At 32.8% G+C, this 11,499-nt stretch overlaps 1 pseudogene; it reads left to right on the top strand.

Annotated features, from left to right (window-relative positions):
• The first annotated feature begins 839 nt into the window (after positions 1 to 839).
• On the top strand, positions 840 to 11,059 carry LOC139507339 (conoporin-Cn1-like; annotated as a pseudogene).
• The last annotated feature ends 440 nt before the right edge of the window (positions 11,060 to 11,499 follow it).

Raw genomic sequence — 11,499 nt, forward strand, 5'->3', positions numbered from 1 at the left:
AGCTTTTTTTTTTTATTGTTTTGAAAAAAACGGGCCTATGTGATCCAGACAAAAAATACGAATAAAACAGTTTCATATTTAGGTATTTATTTAATCATAAAGAAAAATGGTACACCACAACACAGAACTAAAGAATTCAAAGATTTTTTCAGACTTTTTACAAAAAAAATATGTACCGTAAGAAACAGTCCGTAACAATACAGAATATCCTTTAAAACGTGAAGTTGGACAAACAAACAAACAACAGACCAAGACAAATTACATAAACTACAAACCCCTCTATCTTTAAGAAAATAACAAAATCGTACAAGAAAAACAAAAAAAGAGACATGAAAAAAAACATGAAACACGAAGTATCATATAAAAAAGTAAATAATAAATCAAATAAAAGGAAAAAAGATGAGACAAAAATGAACGAAAACTATCAAGATAAAAAAAAAATCTTTCCATTTTAATTTAGAAAGTGTAATATGAATAAAAATACAAGTCAATCGCAACTCGCGTGCAAACTAAGGCAAAGCAAAAACTAATACGTATGTTTACGCTTACCCTTCCTTCCCTAATTGTCAATGCTTACCTCAACACCTTTTATGCAATTTTGGAACAAGCACTGTTAAAGTCAGACTAGTTCCTTAGAAGTAATCGGCTAAAAAAAACTTGTATAAAAAAATAATACTACCTATTACATTTTTGTTGTACCTACATTTTCAGCACGTTAACACATACATTATTTTGTTTGGCCTAACGCAATCAGAGATCTATTATATTTTGATAATTGATTTGCAAATAGATTTGTTTCCTACCTGTAATTAAATTCGTGCACAGCATGCTTCCAAAAGGTAGATTCATTCGTCACAACTCGACTGAGTAGCACATTACCCGAGGATTGCCGACTGAGCTAGTGTGTTACTATTTGATACACATATCTCTAGTTGTTTTCCAGGACAACGGACTTGAAGAACATACAGGTAAGACAGTCTTAATTATAAGGTCTTCGAAAATAGGTGCACTTTTAAAATGCAATTTTAAATAAATAGTACTAAGAAAATCAATCATATTCAAGCCTTCACATATGGTTTATGTTTAAAAGAAGGTGGGGGTCTTTTATTCGTAAATTAAAAGAAACCAGTCATAACGTACAGTGATTGCGTGTCTTTGGGTTGAACTTTATTTTTCATTTATGTTTACATTTGCATTTAGAAAAGAAAGGAATACTCCGTGACTTTTGTACAGGTCGGGCTCAAGTCAGGTATTCCAACTTTTCCTGATTTGTGCCTTTATTCCCAAGAGAGGGACGAAATTACAAGTAATTGGTTAATTATACTTCTATTCAGGTATAATACAGCATTTGACTTGAAGTGAGAAAATAGGGGTTAGGAAATTATCCAAATAAAAAACATGTATGTATAATTCAACGGGTCCAACAAAGATGTACTTCATATATTTAAATTTACGTTTACAATTACTCAAGGATTCCGACCCTAAACCTTGGAGGGAACCGACTCCCGAGGAGCAATATATAGAAAGTTAGTAACGGCCGGTAAGGTTCATCATAACATATAGACAATTGTGGCTATATATTCACCTCAAAATCCAATTTCCCATGCAGAGTTAGCGGTCCTTTATCTCTCTCTGAGAGAATTTGGAGATTGCTACTAAAAGCTAGTAACTTTTGTATACAATGTATCTAGTGGATGCCGGGCATCAAAGCTTTTAAACTGCACAGGTAGTCTGTACAGAGTAGTTTTTAGGGGTAATACGGGCATGGCCATATTTGTCTATTTGTTTTCATGAACCGTATGTAAAATATGCGACCTTTGATAGCAACCATTTAATTTCGAAAAGGGAAAAGAGGGGGGTTTAGTTTTTCGACGCTTTCAAATTTAAGGTTCATCATAAGGAATTGAAAAATATGGCCGTCTTTACACCTCCAGAATTACTATGAGTACAGACAAACTGGTACATCCAGGAAAGTTTTAAGGCATGGCAGGAACTAGATATATAAAAGTTATATGAAGTCTACGTTTCAGAAAATTAAAAACTTACCTGGATTTTGATGTTCATTTTTTTCCAGTCTGCAGAAGATAGCAAAATAAACAAACACCCGAGTTTCATTTGATACGGTCAACTCAGTTACACAGTTTAAACCTGTTAAATAACCTATTGTTTACAGGTGTCTATTGTCCATCTATTGTCCATTTAAATCAATACTACTCACAACATTGATTTTATGAGGGGAGCTTCTCAATCGTTTTCACTACTTAGTTAATTTTTGCACCTTCTGCAGGAACGAAAAAAAAAATGGATAGCAAAATCTAGAAAAGTTTATAATTTTCTGAAACATAAAATGCATTTAAAATTTATATATCTAGTTCCTGCCATCCCTTAAAACTGTTGCAGGTGTATAGGTTAGTCTGTACTCAGAGTAAAATTTGGGGTGTAAATACGGCCATTTTATCCAAAAGGTTATGATGAACCTTAACACTTAGTCTATTAGGAATCGTGGGGCAACTCTGGATTCAGATTTTTTTTTCGTCATCTGCTTGACCACAATATTTTTTCTTCTTTATCAAATTGAGGATTAGAGTATTCTTTTCACCCCACCCCTTTCTCTTCCACTTTGAAGTTAAATGGTCGTTCCATTATGATCAGTGGAAATCGGATCCACGTTTTTCCTACACAATGGATCAAACTTTAATTTCACTAAGGGAGCTACCATTTGATTTTTATGGGGGGCTAGGATGAAAAATGTTGTCCTGCATTTTTTTTTAGCTGTAATCTCTGTCCTGCCTTTTTATTTTTCACTCTGTTCGGTCCTGCCTTTTTTTTTAGTTTATCCTGACATTTTTTTTTACCTATATTGTCGACCTGACTTTTTTTTTTGCAAGTGTCTCATCCTGCCTTTTTTTTTTACTCAAAACTCCTGTCCTGCCTATTTTTTTCAATTTCATCCTAGCCCCCCCCCCCCCCCATAAAAATCAAATGGTAGCTCCCTAATTGCTTGAGATTCGGATTCCTTCACGGACCTCCGTATACTCGGTAAGGCGGTATGAATTATAATTATATCTTCTGTAGCTAGAAATTACCATGATATACGCTCTAAACAATATCTTTACTTATGCGCATTTTTTTTATTAGTTCATTTCGTAAAATATGGGTCAAATACATTTAAAAACTTTGGAGGCATGCTTATGGTGTTAAAAAAACTTACTCGGGTATATCATTTAAATTTTAGTTAAATTTGTATTGTTTTTATTTATTTGTTAACTTATTGTATACCTTATAAATGAATATGTTTAGGTTTGATAAGTTATTTTTGGACCAAAGCTGAAGTTGGGATTTTGACAGATGAAAAACGTTATTTTGTTTCAACTTGAAATCGGTTGGGAAAATCTTGATTTTACTTCGCAAATTAAAAAAAATAATCCGCTATAGAATCTGTAAACAACTTGAAAAAAATTAAGTCCTCGTACTATTTCGGTTGGAGTTGATGGTGACCGTCCCATTACTGTAGCGTGTATGAAAGCCGGACATTTTCAAGGCAGATTTGTGATAGACTATATATAAGTACGAAAAGGTCTTCACGAACGCGAAACACGTGAATTCGTTGTGATCAGTTTCACGGGAAAATGGCGACCGTCAATTTATTATAGTTCAATGCAGTAAAATGAGATGAAAATCGGTCTGATAATAGCACTATTTTGACAATTTCGGCTATGCTATAGCCTTACTAGATTTTAAATTGTTTATTTATTTATTTTTTTAGGAAAGAATTCCAGTAATGGCCAAATTGAGCTTAGACTTTTTAGTGTTGCTGGTAGTACTAGAAGGTACACATTTGATATCTTCCTAGTTATTATATATTTTTCAAAAGGGGTAGTATATTAAGGAAGACAATTAAACAAAACTAGTCGAAGACTAATTTTCTGTGTTAATAATGATTTTATGTAATTGTCCAATTAGACAATTTTTTAAAAATGCAAAAAAGTGACACCATTTCTGGTAACAAAATACGTGTTTCTATAATTGATCACCGTTTCAAAATCTGATAAAAGCTGAATTAATGTTATATTTTCAAAAGTGTACACCAAAATGATATGATAGGCTTGAGCATTAATCAACAATAGATACTCAACCAATGACGTAACATAAGTTATTTTTATTTGGTGTACAACCAACGAGAATTTCCAAAGTCCTTTTAATTTAGAGACCTGAAATTTGAGAACATAAAAAAAGAACCCTTGAATATAATAGGGATAACCTGAAAATAGCAAAAATAAGTTTAATAGTCACGATCACAAGACACAATTATGTGTATGAGCTGATAAACAAAACGCTGTCAGCCAATCAGAAGAAGTGTTACATTCAAAATTAAATTATATAGGAATAACCTGATAATACCAAAAATAGGTTTAATAGTTAAATGTTGCTATATAATTGTCAATAATGGACAAATGATGATGATGTTTACATTTTTTTTTTTAGTTTTAGCAGAAACTTAAGATAGCAGGACAATAATATTTTCGTATAACCTAAAGATTTCTTTCCTTTTGTTTATGAATTTTGCTATATATTCGGAATCCTCTGCCTTGGAGTCATAAACCTTTCGAGTCAGTTTTTTGTACTCATACTCCAAATTCAACCAATCAAAATGTTGGATTTCATGTTTCGAGCATGATTTTGGTACTCCGAGCACTGAGCAAAGTTTTATGACTTCAACCCCCTGGTTGTATCCATGCACAGCCATTAAAAAAATCCGCTAACCCCAGGCCTACTTTTATTTTCACAATTTTATTGCATATAGTTTTAAAAAGCCATATTTGAAAATCCAAAAATTCCTTGTTATTTTTTCATCAATCTCTAAAGAAAATGGGTGCCAATTTTACATTATGTACATGTAGGTAAGGGGGGGGGGGGGGGGGGGGGATATTTCCAGCCAATTTTCGATTTAAGTAATTTGTAACAAAATCCCTTACTGAATAATTAAACAGTAATTATACATCGATTACGCTCGTTAAAATAAAAAAAAAAAACGTCACAACAGACACGGGAATAGCGAACTAGTTGTGAAATACAAGCACCGTAAGATGGTGCCAAAGGAACATCACCATTCAAAAAGGGAAAATTAACAACAGAGAACGAAAAATAGTCCCTTGTGTCGTAAATTTTAGTTATTACAGTTTAAATTTGATTAATCTAATGCAAGTTCCTCTGGGTAAAAGATTAAAACTATGAAAAAAAATATCTAGTACATGTTTTTTTATATTTTTCTTATATTTTTTAAAACTATTTGAAATAAAATTATGAAAAAAGGTAGGTCTTAGCGGTCAGTTTTTTTTTCTGGACACTAGATGGATAAAATAAGAGGATTCCAAATATGTGACAAACATTCAAATAGAATAGAAGCGAACATCCGTAGTACTGTAGTGTTTGTTCTAACTCTTAAAAGAAAAATGAAAAGTACAGAAAGAAGTTTTTAAAAAGGCCATGTAGGGTTAGCAGGACCCACTGGTTATTTTTGTCATGCCTTATACAATTTTGATGTAATGGCTGTGCATGTTTTTCTTGTAGGGTTAATTTCCAACTCTGTAGGCTTGGGATCCAGCCACTATAAGCGCAATTGTTACAGTCGCTGGTACTGTTATTTCATCTGGTTCTAGTATGTCGTCAAGTCCTAATGACTATAAAGTTGTCTGTGCCATCGAGGTTGAAAACTGGACAAGGTTTACTCTTGAAGACCCACATTCTACTATGGGGATGGGGCGACTGCAGTCTTCGCCAGTAGTGATAAGACCAGGTTCAAGAGAACAGTTTGTGAGTATTTTGTTTTTGCAAATTTCAATAACTATTGTATGAATTTGAAACAATATACATGTACATTATGTGCATGAACGAAATTGACACATGTTTAGGGTACGTTTCTCTCAAATGTACACTCTGAGAGGGCTGTGATTAATTACTTTACACGAAATGTACTCCAATAGTTTCATATTATTTTATTTTGGCATATTCTATACGTGTGTTTAGTTAGATTAAATACTGACGGATTTTAGAAACGCAACACTCGATTAGATTTTTAGGTTTTCGTTTTGAAATACATATTACACATTAAAACGAAGTTAGATATAAAGTGAAGTAAGTAAGTGAACACATCTCGTTTGAATTATTTTACATTTTTCATTTCGGGGCCTTTTATAGCCGACTATGCGGTATGGGCTTTGCTCACTGTTGAAAGCCGTACTGTGACCTGTAGTTGTTAATTTCCGAGTCATTTGGTCTCTTGTGGAGAGTTGTCTCATCAACAATCATACCGCATCTTCTTTTTTATCCACAAGTCGACATGGTTTACTTGATTTGAATGTTTTTTTTTTATTATTTTCTGAGAATTTTAACGGATTTGAGATACTAAACAAACAATGTAATTTTACTCGCACTTTTTTAATAATGCATTTACATGTATGAGTGAATCCGATTATTTGAGTAAAGACCAGTGGCAATTATTTCTGTGTACGTCCAGTCGATTCGGGAAGACCTTTTCAAATAAATTAGGTGTACGGCAAAGATAATGCTTTGCGTCTGGGTAAAGGGCTAGAAAAGCTACGTTAAGGTTTTTTTTATAACAAATAAATATATCAAGTTTAGACAAATAGAACAGAACAGAACAGAACATATTTTATTTCCAATTAAGGGCCCACAAGGGGCATACAGAGCATACATGAATAAGGCAAAAGAATATTGATTTGCATAGATACATAGATACAAACATTTTTTTACATACAGTTACAATACAATTACTAACTCATATTCACTTTAATAAATTTACCAACAGCATTAAGGACCTGATTGTCTTCACAGTTTAATAAATAAATAAATTTCTGCTGATTATCAAGTATAGAAAAATTCGGAATTCTTTGGCAAACAAAGTCAAAGAGAGCATCTCTATCCGATTTAAAATTTTCACAGTTAGTTAAAAAATGGATTTCATCTTCAACACAGCCAGAGGAGCATTTTTTGCAAATTCTTTCATTTCGTGGAATATTTGAAAAACGACCAACTTCAATTTGAAGCTTATGAGCAGAAATACGTAATTTACATATTATAGATCTTCTAAAATCAAAGTTCTTAATTAAAGAAAGATAATTTTCATAACCAAAATTCTGCTTAAATTTCACATAATTAAACAGTTTTCCATCAGAAGCTTTATTTTGGCTAGCATACCAATTGCTAATATATTTAGTGTGAATTAATTTACTAGATATGTTCAAAAATTTATATTGTCCGAAATGTTTTACTTCTTGTTTAATTTCAAAAACTTCTAATACTTTTTTAACAAATGAGAACCAAGAAGTTATGTTAGATTTGTGAAGCTCTTGGCTGCATTGATAAGCATCTTTCAATAGACTGAATTCAGTTGTAAGATTTTCAAATCTATACCAGTATTTTACAATTGACTTTACAATATCATAATGTAAGGGGAAACGTCCCAGTTCTGATAATACAGCAAAATTGACACTCCTTTTGTGTACACCAAGTATAAATTTAGAAAATTTAAGATGGAGATTCTCACACTTAAGATTTTTAAAAACATTTTCAAGATTAAATAAGGAAGACTGTAATTTATTACAAGAGACATTATAACCTCCCCATACCTCTGAATTATATAACAGAATGGGTTTAAGGGTATGATCAAAAATATGAACACAAGATTTTATTCCAGGAGACAAATTGATAAAATCCTTTCTAAGTTTATAGTAGGCCTTAAGAGCCTTATTATAAAGTTCAGTTTTAGCTAGATGAAAACTTCCAGATGCGGTAAAGTGAACACCTAAATATTTGTAATGAGCGACACAGTCAATCAAGTTATTCTGCAGTCGAAAATTTGCCTGAATTTTCCTTCCAGCCTTATTAAAAATTATGACTTTAGTCTTTCTAATATTAACTTTCAGACACCTGCAGTCAGCACAATATTTTTCTAACTGATCAAGTCTACTTTGAAGCCCTGTGGCTGATGTTGACATAATCACAATATCATCCGCATACATCAAACAATTTAATTTCTCTGAGTGCAGGAAACTGCATCCAGACAGGAGTCAAGATAAGATGGGAAGTCATTTATAAAAATTTTAAATAATGAAGGACTCAAGTTGTCTCCTTGTCTTACACCTAATTTAATGCTAAAAGGGGTCAGTGAGAGAAGCTCCAACTTATTTCTGTAAAGAACTTTATCATATTGTTATTGATATCATTTTTTTTCAACAATCGTTTCTTTTTTTAAATATACATATAAAAACAGTTGTAAATGCTTAGTTTTGTGTACACTTAACCTACACAAGGCCTACATTGACCATCGACTGCATATAGACAAAACATAATTTAAACTACATGTAAACGTTGAGTTTTATTAATGGGAACGTAATTGTGTTTATACTGCACTCGTTCTATTTGAGCAGTCAAAATGCGTTGACTGTATATTTCTATTTATCCTGCAATTGGGTGTCCTACTATACAGATACAGCCCTACAGATATCGCTATGCTGTATCTGTATACTATACAGATATCGTTTTAAAGTTCCGCCCACTGCCAGACTGAGTATTGTTTGAGTTAGTAATTGTATTGTAACTGTATGTAAAAAAAAAAATTTTGTTTGTATCTATGTATCTATGCAAATCAATATTCTTTTGCCTTATTCATGTATACTCTGTATGCCCCTTGTGGGCCCTTAATTGGAAATAAAATATGTTCTGTTCTGTTCTGTTCTGTTTGGACCTGTGTGACCTCAGAATGTGTATTCCAGTTGCATTCCAATGACGATGACAATTGTCGATTTCAAAACTTGAATGTGTATGATTGTGTAACAAAATCAACCATGTCAATTTCAGCATGCATGTTTAGTGAATGTCAAGTCTGAAGCGTAGGACAACTCGTACACTTCTGTTTCAAATTTGACAAATGTTGTGTTATTTGTTCTTACTGTTGAAATTAGTTTTTAAGTTAAAATAGATAATTATTTACCTTGAGCGATGTATTATTGTTGACCATTCGAGATTCTTTTTTGCGAACCCGTCTTCAGCGTAATGTGTGATTTTGATATTACTACGCGGGCCTCAAGGGATTACAAATCGAAAATAAATGCTAAATATGTTAGTTTTTGTGTCTTTCAAAACACAAACAATATACAGAATTAATTGCAGGATAAAGACAATAACTGTTTAGTGTCTTTAAATATCAGCTGTCTTTTTACTCGGCTCGAAACAGGTGTAGTAGCTCGCTAAAAGCTCGCATACACCTTGTTTCCTAGCCTCGTACAAATACAGCTGATATTTAAAGACGCTAAACAGTTATTGTCTATGTCATATACAGTCACTGACCTGATATCACGTTTCCTCATGAATATTTAAATAGAAATTGCCGAAATTGTAATTAATTATTCATACGACCTATTCAACCTGTTCTTGATTCCAATGTATACAACGACTCAAACTATTTCTTTTTTAGAAGAAACAAATATTTCACCTAAATTATTATGTTTTATGCTTATTGTTGATATTTTAGTTCATTCTCAAACAATTCCTACACCACCGATTAAGGGTTTCATCAGGAAATGTACACATTTCTCCGCCTGCATGATATGAGGCCTTTTTGTAAAAGGGGGTTTCCCACAATATTTAAATCAAATAATAAAATTAACACATTAAACAACAATTGAAAATGTTGTTTTTAGATTGCAGTATAAAGACAATAATAGTGCATTGACTTGACATATCAACGATATAAGGATTCGGCACGAAACGGGGAAAATGCTCGGCATAGCCTCGCTTTCCCCGTTTCTAAGCCTCATCCTTATATCGTTGATATGTCAAGTCAATGCACTTTTATTGTCTATTTAGTTTGCGTGTGAGTTACACTAACACAACACCGAGTTTAGATAGATAGCTCACAAGAAGTCGTCATTGTTTACTTGAACATATATAGTTTAATGTATTGTAGATAGCTCACAAGTCGTCATGGTTTACTTCAACATATATTTTAATGTATTGTAGATAGCTCACAAGTCGTCATGGTTTACTCCAGCATATATTGTGATGTATTGTAGATAGCCCACAGGTCGTCATTGTTTACTTGAACATATGTTTTAATGTATTGTAGATGTCCAACAAATCACGATGGTTTACTTCAAAAATGTTTTAAATAAACTTATCATAAATACCAGGACTAAATTTTGTATATACGCCAGACGCGCGTTTCACCTACAAAAGACTCATCAGTGACGCTCGAACCAATGAAGTTAAAAAGGCCACATAAAGCACGAAGTTGAAGAGCATTGAGGACCAAAATTCCTAAAAGTTTTGCCAAATTCAGCTAAAATAATCTATGCCTGAAGTAGAAAAGCCTTAATATTTCAAAAATTCAATATTTTGTAAACAGTTAATTCATAAATGTAACCATATCAATGATAATTCTTGTCAGCACAAAAAGTGTATTGTAGATAGCCCATTAGTCGTCATGGTTTGCCTCAACATATATTTTAATGTATTGTAGATAGCCCACAAGTCGTCATGGTTTTCTGGAACCTACGGAGTAGCGTCATGGTTGATAAATGATCGTCGTGCTGTTGTAATGTGGAATTGTCCTTACAGTTTTTGGTGGAGCAAAAATGTGTTAGGAATTGGATTGACGGAATCATTTTATGGCGTTCATCAAAATTGGTTCGGTCAAATGTACAGTGGAAGAAATAGTCAAGGTTTGAATTTTGTGCGAGGCGAATACCGCTATGAAACACCAACAATTAAAATAGCTGACGAGAGATTTGAAATTACTGGTACCATGGGAACCGGTCACAAGACAACAGCGCGTATTGTTATAAGACCTATTAACGACGAAGACCTTGCGCCATCAATTACAAATGAACTCGACAAACAGAAAAAACGTGACACAGAAATAATTAACAAATATAGGTCACCGTAGGGCCTTCAACAATGAAAAAAGCCCATACAGTATAGTGTGGTTTACAGTTTTTTGTGTTAATCTCACCATGTTCAGTATGAAGTGATATTAGTGTATTTTTATTTTTACTCAGTTCAAAAGTTTGGGGTGGGGGCAAGGGAGGGGGCTCAGTGACCGATAGGTCTTATTAGATTGCTGTATTACTAGCCTGTTTTGCAAATGACAGTTATATTCATCCAATATTGAATGACTAGGATTATCAGGTTCTTCTTTACTGAAGTTCTTTCCCGGCACTTCTGTTTCCTCAACCAATAAAATTTTACCGCCTCGAAATAGCACAACGGTGTTAGAAGTGGCGTTAAAAAAAACCAGTCAAACGAATATTTAGTTTATTAGTTTAAAAAAATAATATTCTATATTATCAAAATGAATAAAAATAATGGTATACACAATTGCCTATGCTTGAGTTACATTTTTGTAAATTCTTATACAGATTATACAGTATGTGTATAAATGCGACTTTTGCAAAATATGAAAAGCCATGATCTGTATAT

Source organism: Mytilus edulis, unplaced genomic scaffold, assembly GCF_963676685.1.
Source record: "Mytilus edulis unplaced genomic scaffold, xbMytEdul2.2 SCAFFOLD_1739, whole genome shotgun sequence".
NCBI lineage: Eukaryota > Metazoa > Mollusca > Bivalvia > Mytilida > Mytilidae > Mytilus > Mytilus edulis.